Source organism: Leptidea sinapis, chromosome 38 (genome assembly GCF_905404315.1).
Source record: "Leptidea sinapis chromosome 38, ilLepSina1.1, whole genome shotgun sequence".
Lineage (NCBI taxonomy): Eukaryota > Metazoa > Arthropoda > Insecta > Lepidoptera > Pieridae > Leptidea > Leptidea sinapis.
This window is the reverse complement of record NC_066302.1, coordinates 2857989-2874027: the sequence shown is the minus strand read 5'-3', so window position 1 is coordinate 2874027 and position 16039 is coordinate 2857989. Positions and strand designations below refer to the sequence as shown.

The following is a 16039-nucleotide window of genomic DNA, read 5'->3' as shown; positions in this document are numbered from 1 at the left end:
CTAATCAATTCTACAAATTATATTATAGAAATTATTCATAATTAATTATTTAAATCATAATACAAGAAAGCTCATTCCATAATCTGTTTATACGTGGAAGAAAGTTTCTTGAAAATTGCACTACAGTGCAATGTAAAACGCCAGTGTAAAAACGCCAGATATTTAGTTAGACACTGGGATCACATATTATCAGTAAGTATTTTGTATTTTATTAATTTTAATGTAGAATAACACGAAGCGTATGTTACAAAATTTGAAAAATGCCATTCAAGATGCCACGCACACAAGTATCTAATATTTTTTTTTATATGAGAGGGGGCAAACGGGCAAGAGGCTCACGGGATGGGGAGAGGTGAGGCAACCGCCCATGGACATCCGCAACAACAGGTGTGTCAAGAAATGCGTTGCCGGCCTTTAAGGTGGGAGTATGCTTTTTTCTTGAAGGTCCCTAAGTCGTATCTGTCCGGGAAGACCGCTGCCGGTAGTTGATTCTACAGAGTGGCTGTGCGAGGCAAGAAATTTCGAACAAAACGCGCGGTTGTGGAATGCCAGACGTCTACGTGATGCGGATGGTACTTTGCACGTAATGTCCGGTGGTGGAATTCGGCCGCTGGAATCAACCCGAACAGATCCTCTGAGCACTACCCGTGATAAATGCGGTAGAAGATGCAGAGATAACGCACATCTCTACGCAATGCTAGAGAATCAAGCCGATCGGAGATGACTTGATCGTCGATGATATGATATAATAGCTGCCGTAATAAAAAAACTATTGATCTTAGGCAGTACAGTATCTAGTTGGAGCGCAGCGGAGACCAATCCTTGTTTTTGATTATTTTACAATCAATGTTATATACTATATAGTAGAAAAAATACATCAAAAACTTTATTCCGTTAGGTAGGCTTTGTCCTGTGAAACCTTTTTAATCACCATATTTCGCTATTGTAGCTTGACAGGATTCTATTCTAGGCCTTCCATATATTTTTATTTATAATCTTAAGCTAAATAGGCCGTACTTTCTAACTGTATTTATTTACAAGCTAGAATTTGCGGCTTCCAGCGAGAGTGACATAAAACTACCCTTACCCTATCTAGATATCGGCGTGTTTCTACAGTGCAATTTGCAAGAAACTTTATTCCGCGTATAAACAGATTATGGAATGAGCTTCCTTGTATAATAAAAACACTTTTACGAACCACTTGAATAGAACATAGTAACAATTATTTCACTATAATCACAACTATATACAAGTAACACTAAATTACTTATAACAATAGGGCATTTCACTGACTGACTGCCTCAAAAAGAAGTGCCTAATAACAGGGAGCAATTCGTAATTCTACTACCAATCTTAATAATACGAAACTACCAAATTCATAATAAAGTGACATTACTAAGATTTTGCATGTGATCATATAATATAACAATTACAAAAATAAACTAAATATAGTAACTAAAGGAATACAATATTAACAGGTTACAAAATATTGTATTCATATTTTCATAAGTGAATGTATACTGAAGGTTGGTAATGATTGGAATTTCAAATAACCATAACACTTGTGTGGTGTTTCCAGGACTATACGACATAGGTCCCGTCAAAAAAAGATTATGCCGAAAAATGTGGGTGGTAAAATATCGTATTACTAATGATGGTGTTACTTAAAACTTCATTTTACAGAGGTGTGTCCTCTTAAGGCTTTTATGGCTTTGATTCCTCTGGTATTACAAAAGAATTTTGGCGGCAGTGATCGCTTAACATAAGGTGACCCAAAGGCTCGGTTTTCCTCTTTTTTAAAACATTTTTCCATAAAACAATATCTAATTCCAAGTGCTAACCCTCACTTCTGAGATTAATATAAATAACATTACAAAACAAAATTAATTATGAACGATGCGGGACTCGACCCCACGACCTCTCGCGTTCCGTGCGAGCGCTCTTCTGAGCTCATGTTAAATCTAATTACTTGACCAAAACAAACACACATGATCTTAATGTACAGTTTTTGATGTATCTATCAAAAAAGGTATTAAGTAACAATCAAATTACATTATTTGGCTTATGGACAGATATTCTTATAAACATGCAATGCAATTCCCCTTCCGCTCTAATTAAAAAAGTTTTCATCTTTTCATACTAACATTGCCTTCATTCACATAGAGAGAGAAAGAAGTTTTAATCAGAAAAAAAGTATCGTAAGATGTATTTTTTACATGCCAAATCATATGATAACTTATAAATTACTAATAAGGAGTGGGAGGCTCCTTTGCACAGGATGCCGGCTAGATTATGGGTACCACAACGGCGCCTATTTCTGCCGCAAAGCATTAATGCGTAAGCATTATTGTGTTTCGGTCTGAAGGGCGCCGTAGCTAGTGAAATTACTGGCCAAATAAGACTTAGATCTTATGTCTCAAGGAGAGGAGAGCAATAAATAAAAGCCTATTTAATAAAATATAAATAATTCTTAGAACCACTTACGGGCCAATTAAAATTTCTAAACGATAATTTAAATTGATAACCACATCAATGTAGATGTGGCGTTCAGGTAGATGCATTTGGGCGTCACGGGTTATCCTGCCTAAAATCGGCAGGCCGTATCAGTCGTCACGCCAGCATTAATGAAATCATCCGCAGGGCATTTGCCGCTGTTAATATGCCAGCTGTTTTAGAGCCACATGGTATTACCCACCGCGATGGCAAGCATCCTGGTGAAATGACGCTGGTTGGTCACGGCGAAGGGCGCTGGTGTGGGACGCGACTTGCGTCGACACTCTGGCTCCTTCTCATGTCCAAGTTACGTCAGTTGGTGCAGGGTCGGCTGCTTCGACTGCCGAAGACAGCAAGCGACGAGCAAATATGTCGGTCTCAGTGAGTCATACATTTTTGTGCCGTTTGGTGTGAAGTCACTTGGCCCGTGGGGCCCAGAGGCGCGGAGAATATACTAAGATTACTGTCTTGGCACCTCAATAAGGCTACTGAACAACCAAGCGCTGGCAGCTATTTCGGTTATCGGATAAGCCTAGCTATCCAAGGCGAAAATGCTGCCAGTGTTCTTGTCATTAATTAATTTTATGTAGTCATAGTAATTTAAATATAAATTATAAGATTTGTTTTGTTTGTATGAATTGTTTTAATATAGATAACAAATTCATTTTTTTTTAGTTCATACATACGTTTCCCGTAGGGGTAGGCAGAGACCACTTCTTTCCACTTGCTACGATCCTGACATACTTGTTTCGCTTCATCCAATTTCATTATTCCTTTCATACATGCTCTCCGGTTTAGGGTACTCTTGACCTGGCCTTTTTTCAAGACGTCCCTGATTTGATCTTGAAACGTCCGCCTTGGTCTACCCCTTCCAACACTTTCATTCACACTGGCCTTATACACTTTCTTCGTCAATCGTTCTTCATTCATTCTCTCGACATGTCCAAACCATCTCAGCATACCTTTCTCAATTTTCGTCACAACATCTTCTTTCAGACCACAACGTTTCCTTATCTCACTATCTCTTATCCTGTCACTCAGCTTAACTCCTATCAGACTTCTCAACGCTCTCATCTCAACTGCATTAATCCTGCTTTCATGTTTCTTCTGCCATACCCAACTTTCACTTCCGTACATGACTGTTGGAACCAACACCCCCTCATTTTTTTAATTCAAGTCTCATTAAAACAAATAAAACTAAAATATAAGGGTGGACAAAATATAACGCCCTAAAAAGACATTGCAAAATGTATAATTAAATATCTTCGATAAATTATTTTAAATTATTTAATTTTCAATTACTTTCTGAAAGACACCATTTACACGCTATTGATAAAAATTATGAGGTCGTAAATTATTATGTCCCTACTTTGGAGGCTCGCGGAGGATCCCTTATAATGTTCGCTTATAGTCTTCACTTTCCTTATAGAGGAGAAGTAATATATGCAAATTAGGGAAACTTTATGCCGTTAGGGCTATTAGAAAGACCTTGGCCATTTGATAAGACAGAGAAAGTCAGACAAGGGAAATTCATCGGAAAATTAGAACTATCCAAATATTTTGGGTTTTCTTTAGTGTTAATTCCGCCAATATTTGTCTTCAAAAAATTCGACACGTGTTTCGCCTTTACACGAGGCATCCTCAGAAGATGCTGACTCGCCAAACTTGAGACTTTGGCGAGTTAACACTGAGGAAAACTAAAACATTTGGATGATTATGGATTTCCGCAAAGTAACGCCTACTTCAATAAATAACAATTTAATCTTTGTTTTTTTACATCAGAATGAACGTAAATAAATATAGTTAGGCAGAATTATTAGTAACATAGAGTATAAGTTAAAAAATAATAATAAAATCGTGTTTTATCGTCATGAAATATTAACTTTTGATTTGCAATTCTTAGATAATTTATATATAAAGATAGAGTCTCTTGCTGTTTGACAACCGATGAAAACATGCCAGGAATATAAGTTTAGTTTGCGTGACAAGCTACGTCTTACACTCGCGATTTGTATGACACTTTGTATTAGTGTGTGTGAATTGCTCAAAATAGAGGTTAGCTCTAAAGCCTATTTTTTCGACGTTTTCTTTTCACAGCTGTTTTACCAGTGGGGGTTCCTTTGCACCGGATGTCGGCTAAATTATGGGTACCACAACGGCGCCTATTTTTGCCGTGAAGCAGCAAGTATCAGGTATCAGCTAAACATCTTGTCCGTTAGTGACATAAAAAATGTTTAGACCAATCGATTTAAAGAAAATAAGCAAAATGTCATCGCGGTCAAAGTAGCTCCCTAAAAATGACGTTTGGCTTACAGACATTCAAATTTTACAGAACAAGTAACATGAAAATCCGATATAAGTTTAAAGTAATATAATATGCAACACCACATCAGCATTCAATAAATAATAGCCTACAAAAAGCCTTGAATGCAATGAGTCATTACCCTCAAATGAACTGTTCGTATAAATTAACCATATGAAAATGAAAATGCTATAATTATTGTGTATGGCATACGCCGTTTTGCAATTAGTTATTTTTATCACTGAACCAATCTTTTATTACATAATATAAAGTAAACCAAATAAAAAGTTGTACCAGTGGGAGAATCCTTTTCATAGGATGCAGGCTAGATTATGGGTACGGCGCCTATTACTGCCGTGAAGCACTAATATGAAAGTATTATTGTATTTCAGTCTGAAGGGCGCCGTAGCTAGTGAAATCACTGGGCAAATGACACTTAAATATTTTGTCCCAAGGTGACGAGCAAAATTGTAGTGCCACTCAGAGTTTTTGGGTTTTTCCGGCTCCGTTTTTTGAGCGGCACTGCATTGTAATGGGCAGGACGTATACAATCATCTGAACGTCCTGCTCGTCTTGTCCCTTTTTATCATAAAAAATGTCAAGTTGCGATTAAAATAACGTGGATTAAGAGTAGTGATTAAAATAATGATACGAAATAATATACCAGTAACCAGGCGATAATTCTGAACTGTTACAGATATAAAAAAGAGTGTTCTAAAGGGTTGTTTCACCTAATTCCACCTTCACAACGACACGCCACAAATTAGGGTATCATTCCCACCATCTGGATGTGTGATGGTGCTCCACAGTGCGGTTTTCAAGGAGCTTTTTTCCACGTACCTCAAAGCTGTGGAATGAGTTTCCGTGTGCGGTGTTTTCGGGACGAAACGACATGGGTACCTTTAAAACAAGCGCGTTCACCCTTCTTAAAGGCCAGGAAGGAAAGGCCTCCTGTGATTCCTCTGATGGTACACGAGAATGTGGGCGGCGGTGATCACTTAACACCAGGTGAAGCGTACGCTTGTTTGTCCTCCTTTTCCATAAAAATAAAACTGTATATAGGTACCATATCAAAAATTTGAATACTTCTGCCTTTATTTTTAAACAGTTATTGATGCCATTTTGCTGATTAGGTAACGTACTTTGGATCATCATCTTCATCAGCTGGAAGACGTCCACTGCTGGACAAAGCCCCCTCCAAAGATTTCCACGACGATCGAACCTGCGTTGCTCTCACTCAACGTATTCCAGTGATCTTGACCAGATCTTCGGTCCATCTCGTGGGGGCCTACCAACACTGCGTCTTCCGCTGCGTGGTCACCATTTAAAGAATTTTCTGCCCCACCGGCCATCTCTCTCAGTCCTTCGAACTATATGGAAATCTTCCCCTTCATGTCCCATAACTTTGGGACATGAAGGGGAAGTACATTGTATAAGGATTAAATAAAATACTCTCTCTGGAGATTCAAATTTCGTCTTTCTACAAACTTAACATAAAATTAAGAAGTCTCTTTTAAAGAAATATAAGCAAGAGCTGCTAACATTTGACAAGTTTAACTTTAATTCAAATGGACAGCAACAACATGCCGCTGCGACACTTAATATGAATTAATTATAGTAAAGTTATGAAGCATGCGTCCGTGACAAAATCCTTGGGGAACTCTTTAACGGGCTATTGTAAGGTCTACATTCAAATAGTTTCTAGGTCAGCCTCACTATTCAACGGAGGCATCACTCTAATGACTATTGAAAATAAAATTGTTAGTGAGGAAAATATTTTTAAATAAATTTATATCCGTACATTTCAGTCAAGTATTTTAGCACAATGTGTATTATTATTGTGATCAATTATTTTTATATCTATATTTTTTAATTTACTACAATTATAAATTTATTTGTTCGAATTTTGAAAGAAGTAAAAAAAAACTATTAGGTTACGTTAATGAAGTGCAATAGTGAGAATTGCTTCAGCTTTACAGCGTTATAATGAGATGAATTTTGTAAATAGTATTTTCACACTATATTCAATTATTTTATTTAAACGCATTGATTGATGATGAGATTACAGGCGAGCTTTTGAGAGCTGGTGGTACTCTTGTAATTAAGAGCCTCCAGAAGCTGTTCAATTCCGTTATCCTTGAAGGCAAAACGCTGCAAGAATAGCACAGAAGTAAAGTGGTGTTGTTCTTCAAAAAGGGCGATAAACTGCTTTTGAAGAAATTTAGGCCTATATCACTTCTGAGCCATGTATATAAGCTGTTTTTAAGAGTTATCACGAATATTCTCGTGCGCAGGTTTTATGATTTCCAGCCTCCCGAAAAAGCCGAATTCAGAAAAGGCTTTAGCACCATAGACCACATATTTACGCTGCGGTAGGTCATACAGAAGACAGAGGAGTATAACCAGCCACTATGCTTGACGTTTGTAGACTATTAGAAAATCCTAAATACCGCAGTGTCTGTAGACGAATGTTTTCAACCAGTGTATGTTGCCAGTGATGACTTACGGTATACGCAGACGTGGTCGCTAAATATGGGCCTGATGAGAAAGCTCATGGTCGGTTAGGGGGTAATGAGGAGGGCTATGCTTGAAGTTTCCCTGCGAGATCGAATTAGAAATGAGGAGATCCAGAGGAGAACCAGAGGCACCGACATAGACCAAATGATTGCGAAACTGAAGTGGCAGTGGGCATGGTACATAGTTCGATCGACAGATGGCCGACGGGACAGAAAAGTTCTCAAATGGCGACCACGTACCGGAAGACGCAGTGTTGATAGGCCCCCCACAAGATGGACCGACGATCTGGTCAAGATCGCCGGAATACATCGGATGAGGGCAGCGCACGACCGATCGTCCTGGAGATCTTTAGGGGAGGCCTTTGTCTAGCAGTAGACGTCTTCCGGCTGATGATGATGATTCAAACGCAATTTTAAATCGGAGAACAAAGCTTGATATTTATAATCCATTTTCTGCTTTTGTCATTCCAATAACCGATCTACGGAACATACTTTCTATAATCGTCTATCATATTATGACATATTTCTATTTAGTACTTGTATGAAAGTGACAGATAATTGTTTTCTGTATAATAAGAATTTTATAAAAAGATGATTCATATTTTTAAATGCAGTTTCGATATTGATTGACGGGTAACATAAAATTGTGTTTCTGAATAATCTTAGATTATTAATTGGCCGTAAGTTCTTTCCGTTAAATTTGGATTCTTCATTGGATAAATCAGCTCTCGATTATATTATTTTCACGTAATGTCTGCGAAAGCAATGAACTATTTCCAATTTACCAACCAAACAACTCTTAAAATTTAATTTAGGAACAAGTACTTATGTACCTAAAATATCTCATCAAATTTCTAAGGAATTATGCAAGGGAGTTATTTTATGCTTCACCTGTGATACGAAAACCAGGAGTCGAAGTTTTAAGAGACTCGACAAAGTTGCAAGCAACTTATATTAAATTCATGCTTAATTTAGTAAACTATAGTCATACTTGCCTAAGTTGATATAATTAGACTTTTATAACTAAAATAAAGAATAAATACGCGAATACTATCTATAGGACTGTCACAGAAACCTATCTTAAAACTGTCAATATTATATTTTCTAAAATATTTATGTCCATGGCTTACAAGAATACATTGGCACACAAGAAGAAATTGTAAAGTAAATTGAAACAAAGATAAAGTACTTTATTTTAATTGAACGTAAAATAATTGATTGTTATGTACAGAATACATACATATATATACGCATACAATTACAAAGTAAAAATATAGAAGTTTGTAAGAAGATGTAGGTAACGTTCTCAAATATTGATAAATGTCTCATTTCACATCAAATCAAATATGGTAAATCGATATACTATCATCGATTAGATAAATTAACGAAACGCGCTAAACGCGCCTAAAGTAGTATAACTTCAATTAGACATATTAGTTACAACACGACTACAAACTTGTTAGACAATATCACCAACATTTGTTTTTGATCTCTATTAATTCACGTTAGAATGCGTGATGATTTTGTTTGCATTACAAATAATACAAATTAGAACCGTTAGGGAATTGTCGAAATGAGTTTTGGCGCTGTTAAATTAGTTACTAGTTTCGTTATTCACCAAAACTATCTCATCAAATATTGATGAACAAATAATCCTTTTATTTTTTTATTGTTTATTTAATTAGTAAGCTAAATTTTTTTATTAATTGTCTCACGAAGTTTCAAGTGACAATTAATTAATAAAATTCTATATTGATCAATTTTAAAGGGATCTAAGCATTCGTTATTGGCATTTAAAATAGATATATAAGAAAAACCCTGGTGAAAGAATTAATTGTTCTGATATCGCTGAGAAATGTAAGTATAGAAGACAATTTTCACCGTGGTAACTACAAATCATTGTTTTGAAATCGGAGTAACCCCGGTTTATGAAAAGTATTTAAGGCAAATATTTACAAAACAACTATCACACTCATATAAAGCCTTAGAACTACAATAAAAGAGCGTTTAGACAATCAAATCGTGCGATAGAGTAAAATGTCTGTAACGAAAATACAGCAAGATAGAAAAGGTAAGCGAGTCTATTGTGACTGTAACCGTTTTTGATTTATAAGTCGTAAAAAGTCAGCCACAAGTTTACTAGATACAACGCCCTTCAAAGCAAAACCCAAAAAAGGCACCATTGTGGTACCCACTTAGCTCGCTTCCTGTGCAAAAACCACCCTCTAGTAAAAAAAGTTATATCAGAGTCATATTTTTTTCATTATATTGAAGTAGTTTCATAAGATACCATACAAGATACCAGTGGGATGACCCTTTGCACAGGATGTCGGCTAGATTTTGGTTACCACAACGGCGTCAATTTCTGCCCTGAAGCAGTAATGTGTAAGCATTATTGTGTTTCGGTCTGATGGGCGCCGTAGCTAGTGAAATTACTGGGCAAATAAGACTTTACATCTTATATCTCAAGGTGACGAGCGCAATTGTATAGTGCCGCTCAGAATTTTTGGGTTTTTCAAGAATCAAGAGCGGCACAGCATTGTAATGGGCAGGGTGTATCATTTTCCATAAGCTGAACGTGCTGATCGTCTCGTCTCTTATTATCATAAAAAAGATCACTTTTGAAGTTTCAATTATATATTATTAACTACTTCACCGTCAAACTGCTTATGTTGAAAATGAAAGCAAAGCAAGAAACCCTCAATATCTTTATTGCTCTATAAATATGTGCAGTCGAACTACTTGAACTAGATCAACTATGTATAAAAAGTTCCCAGTTCAAAGTTTAAACAAGTCCACTAATGCATGAATGATGTATTCGGACTTTAGTGAGGGAGTTTTATGAACAGTATACGAGGTGAAAAAGTTGATATATTAATTAACTAGTGAATAAGTCCGTAAAGCCAAAGAATCACTTCATCGTACGCATGCGCACTATAGACCTTTTAAAGACGCCCCTAGGTAGTGTGATGTTGTTAGTGGAATGACGAGCACGAATCATTCAAACAGAACGTCGGTAACGCGATACCTATGACATAAATATCGAAGTGAATTTAAAAGTTTTTGCGCTGAATTTGAACGTAAAGTTTATTGAAACTTGCGTGCTGTAAATAACCTGTTATTTGAGTGTTGTGTTGTGTTGAGTGAGATGGGAGAGAAAAGTTTTCTGTTGAAGGTTGGTTAAGTTCAATATATTGTTGATCTTGTATCAAATGATCAATGTATGGCAATCCAATTAATATATTGTTATTGGATACAGTTGTGGTTTTTAATATCAATTATTAGACGAGTTAGTAAGTCTTTTGTGGGGCGATGTATATGCTTTTACAACAAGATCCCAGAAAATGTTCAAAACAAAAGTATTACGTTATTCAAAAGAAATGTTAAAAACGTTTGTGTGGTAAAGGTTACTATCACATAAATGATTTTCTGAATGATACCACAGATTGGGAATGCAGTCACCTCCCTCAGGCTATTAAATAATAGTAATAGTTTAATGGTACAATATTACTTTGTAAATATATTTATTCGATGAAAAAAAAAGCCCGCTGAGTTTGTTGCGCCCATTCTTCTCAGGTCTGAGGCATTCATTTTGGAATGGGTGGTAGTTTTTTTGACTTTCAATAAGTGATGTCTCATCCTATTTTGAATAAAAATATTTAAATTTGAATTCATTATGAGGAGTTATTATGTTTATATTACATTGATGTTTATTTATTTTTAAATTTAACTGAAAATCATCTCTTAAATACTTAATACGCTTTGATTGCAGATGACCTTGTTAATTGTGTTTTGTGAAAAGTCAATGTGAGTAAGAAAAAGAGGCAAATATTCAGAAAACATAATCTTAGATTCTCTCGTGATTGTTTGAATTGATGCATCTACTGTATTTAATCTTATATATAAAATTCTCGTGTCATGGTGTACGTAATTGAACTCCTCCGAAACCGCTCGACTGATTTTCGTGAAACTTAGTGCATATCGGCTAGGGTGGAGAATCGGACCACATCTATTTTTCATCCCCCTAAATGTTAAGGGTGGTCCCCTAACTAACAACAAATTTTTTTTTCTATTATTTTGGACAACATTTTTTGTTTTTATTTTTTATGATACAGCATAAAAAAAAATACATACAACCCTAAATTTTCAACCCTCTACGATCAACACCTATTTTTGTATTCGAGATTTTTTATAATATTCCACAGAACCGCAATAGGGTTGCAAGATGGCAATCAAATACCAATAATTGTAGTACGATATATTTGGTAGGTCTGTGAGTCGGTTGCATCCCTAAATTTTTTTTAATTATTTTATATGGCAATACAACGTTTGCTGGGTCAACTAGTATTATTATAAACAGGATTTGTTTTTACATTATTGATTTATTTGCATAAGGAAATTGAAACGTTTGTGAATTTTGTTGCATAAATTTTGATCGATTGTGTTAGACTGGTTTGTAAATAATAGAGTAAATAAAAATGTTGATTTAATCAATTCTTGACCTGAATAAATGAAATTTGACTTGATTTTATTCTTACAAAATGGACAGGACTTCCTTTAGATTTGATTAATTGCCAAGTCACGTTTTTGCGAAAAACGTATAAAAAAGCCCGGCAACGCTCCTGTGATCCCACTGGTGTTGCAGAACGAAACAGGCAGCTGTTATCACTTAACATCAAGTAACCCGAACTCTAGTTTCTCCTCTTCTTCCACAAAATACAAAAAAAACTGTTGTATCAGTCCAGGTCTAGGCTGCGAGCCTACTTCTTGCAAATCCATTCGGAAGTTTTCCAAATAAATGTTCACTTAAATTATATCTACTAAGAGTCAATTTAAAATAATTATAAGCCAAGCAATAATTATTATTCAATGTACACTATCTGTAACAGTGGGAGGCTCCTTTGCACAGAATGCTGGCTAGATTACGGGTACCACAACGGCACCTATTCCTGCCGTGAAGCAGTAATGTGTATGCATTATTGTGTTTCGGTTTATAGGGCGCCGTAGCTAGTGAAATAACTGGACAAATGAGACTTTACATCTTATATCTCAAGGTGCCGAGCGCAGTTGTAGTGCAGCTCAGAACTTTTTGGGTTTTTCAAGAATCTTGAGTGGCACTGCATTGTAATGGACAGGGCGTATCAGTTCCGTACTCCTCGTCTCGTCCCTTATTGGCATAGACAAAATACTAATTATGTTAATACCAAATCTTTACCAGCGTCTACTAGTTGTAATAAGTTTTACTTATGTTTCTAGTCCGGTTATTTTATTTAAACTTGTTTAATATTATTTTATGTTTGTTTCACATGAGTATTTTATATTGATATAAATCGTCTGTTATTTATTAATAGGATCATGGCTTTTGTCACTTTAAATATATCCCAATGATTCGGCCAATTTTGTATTGGATAGTTTTGAGTTTTCAATATTTTACCCAAAGCTTTGGATCTCAACGATCTCAAGAAAACTCCTCCTAAGCTTTCAGGAGTGCAAAAATCTTGTCATGTTTGTTTGTAATGTAATTAACATTGCCAAATCGTAATTATTTTTTCTTGAATGTTAATTAATAAAAAAGTAAATTGATGCGTAAATTTTCATCCTCTTTCTTTTAATTACTTTTTTCATCGATAATATCAGTAAATTGTTATTTCCATATCAGCTCAATCTTATCTACAACAAAATCTACACTTATTTTTTCTGATGAGTCTTGCAATTTTTTAACTGTCTAGATATTTAAAGACTAGTATCCAAAATTTGTATGATTGTTCATGATATTTAAATAGTAACTTTTGGGATATTTAGTAGTTACAAGCGTTATAAATAAATAAATAAATAGTGACACACTTTTTACACAAATTATCTTGCCCCAAATTAAGCATATATAGCCTGTGTTATGGGTTACAAGACAACGATATATTTAATACAATATACTTATTAAAACATACATAAATTCATATAAACATACAAAAATACATTTAAAGATCCATGACTCGGAAACAAACATCCATATTCATCATATAAATGTTTGCACCTACCGGGATTCGAACCCGGGACCTCTAGCTTAGTAGGTAGGGTCGCTGACCACTCGGCTATACAGGTCGCAAGGTTATCGCAAGACGATGTAAAAATAAGACATCCTGACTTAGTCATTAGGTATGCTTAAGTAGGCAACTCAATTCAAGTGCTTATTAAATTGCTTATAAATTAGATTGCTTAAAAATTATCTAAAAATCACTTCGCATTTGCCCTCTTCAAATTTCAAAAACATTTTTTTATTTTTATTTATTAATATTTGGGACTTACAGCTAGCTAACAATTATAACTTATGAAATAATTAAAACTAATGAAGGCTACTTAAAAGTTTCCACATTTATATTGATATACTTAATTTAATTTTACGCTTTAAAACTATATTAATACAATTATTTAAATTGGAAGAACTTATTAGTTAAGGTAATTTTTAATTTAGTACTAGATATATAAAATAAATCTAGATCTACGTCATTTGACAAGTCGTTATAACTTCTGCAGGATCTAGTAATGAAGCTATTTGCACGATAGTTACACCTCGCCATGGGAGTATGTAAAAGGCTAGGGTTACGTATTGGAAAGGCATGCGCTACTAGTCTAAGCATTCTAAGTAGCTCTGTAAACTTTCACTAAGAAACTGTTATTAAGATTTTAAGTAATAACTCAGGTATCATTTATTGAAAGCTTTGCGTAAAATTAATCATCTTAGAAACAACGAAATGATAATGAAATATATCTTTATTGATCACCACAAAAAAATACTTATAATAAAAATCGAGAATACATTACAATACGTGGCCTTATCGCTTAAGAGCGATTCCTTCCAGTCAACCTGTAATGAGATTGTTAAAGTTGATAAGGAAGGTGGTATTATCGATATACTTATAATTTAAAAATATGTAATGAATTTTTCACAGTGATAAATAATAATTAAGGAGCATTGTTTTGAAAGATTTGATAGTTTCAGCCTTTCTCATTAACAGCTTGCACAGTAAATGAATTGTTAAAGAAGTAAGCCTTAAGATTACATCATTAAGGATACTGAATTTTAACATTTTGTGTCCTAAGCATTTGTGTGTAATATATGCTTATAAACATAAAAAGTAAATAATCTTATACATAAAAATCTCGTCTAATAAATAAAATTCTCATGTCGCGGTGTTTGTAACCAAACTCCTCCGAAACGACTGTCCGATTTGTATGAAATTTTAAGTGTGTCTAAGAATCGGCCAACATCTATTTTGCATACCCGTAAATGATAAGACCCCTAAATATTTTATTTATTTGACAATTTTTTTATTTTTATTTTATTATGATTCACCATTACAAAATACATATGACCTCAAATTTTCACCCGTCTACGAACAAAACCTATTTTTGTATCGCGATTTTAAATTATTCTGTTCCATCCACAGATCCGCAATAGGGTTGCAAGATGGCAATCGAATATAATGATTATTCTAGTACGATAAATTTTATTTACGATAAATTTGGTAAGTCTAAGAATCGGTCGTCATCTATTTTTTATACCCCAAATTATATCGAATTTTGTTTATTACGTTATATGGCAATACAACGTTTGCTGGGTCAGATAGTTCACTATATTATTGTAATAAATACAAATATAGGGGCCTATTCATCAATATTGTCAAACGTTGCTCATTGAACCTTGTTCACTTTGCAAATTAAACTGGAATGAATATTGTAAATAGCATTCAATTCTGTTATAAAATATTGATTTAACGACTCATGATGTCATATCCTCATTGTCACGTAACTTCGTTTCTAACTAAATTTAATTTTCTTTTCGTAAGTAAACAAAAAATATTAAATTTTATCGGCCTTCCAAACTTGGTATAAAGTTATAACTGATGATAAACAAAGAAAATGCGAAATGTTTGAATGAAGTTTTCCGAATGACAAGCTGCCTTGCAAATAAACGCGGGAAACATTATACGTCCGAACAAACCATTCGTAAGCAAAATGTCTATTTGTAAACATTTTACATATTCTTGGTTTATGCTTAGTTATAACTTTATGCCAATTTTATTTGTAAGGCCGTTAGATTATTATGAACACACTAGCTGACCCGACAGACTAGTTCTGTACATAATAAATAATATACTGTTTTTTTTTATGAATTTGTCAAAAATATTTCATAACATCAATAATTATTTCGTAAAATATGCTCCCTGTTGTTATAATGAAATTCTTTCACGGCAGAACTATCAAACCGTGCGTCAATAAATTCTCTCATAGAAAATATGTCCATACTCCATACGAAACAAATATTGGAAATAAAAATAATTATGGCTCCCAAATCGAAATAAAAACTATCCTGTCTCTCAAGTTGGAATAAACTGCACTCCATGAAGTAATCTCCATTAAAATACGTTCATTAGTTTAGGAGTTCACTGGAAACAAACAACAGGAGACTGGATTTATATATGTTAAGATAATAACATAAATGTGCTACATTATTTTTTTACAATTACAGTGAACGATTTCTTTTTTCATATTTAAATATTTTCTTTCTTTTATGAATTTGTAATTTTAATGTTTTCATACTCAATGTTCAATAGTTCAACGATGCTATCATGTTTGTTAATTTATTTTAGGAAGCCATGCTGCAGGTTGACCTCGTGCAGGGTCCACTGTAATCAATTTATGTTTTTGTTGTACTTTCCTTTTGTAAATA

At 34.4% G+C, this 16039-nt stretch overlaps 1 protein-coding gene across 5 annotated transcripts in view; it reads left to right on the top strand.

Annotated features, from left to right (window-relative positions):
- Positions 1 to 16039, top strand: part of LOC126975890 (nephrin-like) — a 271190-nt gene that overhangs the window by 23588 nt on the left and 231563 nt on the right. For 3 of the 5 annotated variants that reach the window (XM_050823994.1, XM_050823990.1, XM_050823995.1), the window contains exon 1: positions 10291 to 10486. The exons of the other annotated variants lie outside the window; for them this stretch is intronic. The gene's annotated coding sequence lies outside the window, so the exon portion shown is untranslated. Of the gene's footprint in view, positions 1 to 10290; positions 10487 to 16039 lie in introns of those variants that run through there. 5 annotated transcript variants of the gene reach the window in all.